The 1,199-nt window shown below is 41.9% G+C and overlaps 1 pseudogene; it reads left to right on the forward strand.

Annotated features, from left to right (window-relative positions):
* LOC139032721 (olfactory receptor 7A10-like) lies at positions 1 to 863 on the forward strand (annotated as a pseudogene).
* Positions 864 to 1,199: the final 336 nt, after the last annotated feature.

The raw sequence follows: 1,199 nt of genomic DNA on the forward strand, positions 1-1,199 counted from the left end.
ATGAAACCAAGAAATGGTACGCAAATATAAGAAATTTTTCTGATATTATCAAAAAAAACAGAACTACAGCTCCTCGTATTTGGGCTTTTCCTCTCCATGTACCTGATCACTGTGTTCAGGAACCTACTCATCATCATGGTTATCAGCTCAGATCCCCGCCCCCACCCCCAAGTACTTCTTCCTCTCCAACCTGTCCTTTGTAGACATCTGTGTCACCTCCACCACCATCCCAAAGATGTTGTGGAACATCCTGATATAGAGAAAAATAATAGCATTTGCACACTACATCAGCCAGGTGTAATTTTTACTGTCTTTGCAGGATTGGATGACTTCCTCCTGGCTGTGATGGCTTATGCCTGCTTTGTGACCATCTGTCACCCCCTGCACTACACAGTCATCATGAATCCCCAGTTCTGTGGACTGCTGGTGCTGGTGTCCTAGATGATGAGTGCCCTGATTTCCTTGTTACAAAACTTAGTGATGCTGTGGGTGTTCTGTAGAGTCTTGGAAATCCCCCACTTCTGTGAACATAATCAGGTGATCCAACATGCCTGTTGTAACACCTTTCTGAATGACATCATGTTGTATTCTTCAGCTGGAGTACTAGGTGGGGTGCCTTCATTGGAATATTTTACTCTTATTCTAAGATAGTTTCCACCATCAGAGGAGTCTCATCAGCTCAGGGGAAGTATAGAGCATTTTTACCTATGCATCTCACCTCTCAATTGTTGCCTTATTTTATGGTAAGCTTCTAGGAGTGTATCTTAGCCCTGCTGATACCCGCCTCACACTCAAGTTTAACAGCCTTAGTGATGTACACTGTGGTCACACCCATGCTTAACCCCTTCACCTACAGTCTGTAAAATAAAGACATAAAGAGGTCTCTGAAAAGATTCATTTGGATGGTTTCTACAAAAAGGCCAACTATTCTGGGACTGAAGAAGTACCCGGATTGCAGGGCTCAAATCAATGGAGCCTGAAACTACCTTTATTGGATCAAATTATGGAAACAGAAATTTCTCTTTCTATTGTGTCTTGAAATTGCCATTTCTGTGACTTCAAGTTTTCTCTACACTTAAGTAACACAATTTATCAACTTCTCTGCTCTAATACCCATACAGATTTTCCATTTGTCTATTCTCCTGCTTTCACAGAGCTTTCCCCAAACTTACACCAAATAGTTGCAAAGTTCTGGTTCT

The sequence above is a fragment of the Odocoileus virginianus genome, chromosome 3 (assembly GCF_023699985.2).
Source record: "Odocoileus virginianus isolate 20LAN1187 ecotype Illinois chromosome 3, Ovbor_1.2, whole genome shotgun sequence".
NCBI lineage: Eukaryota > Metazoa > Chordata > Mammalia > Artiodactyla > Cervidae > Odocoileus > Odocoileus virginianus.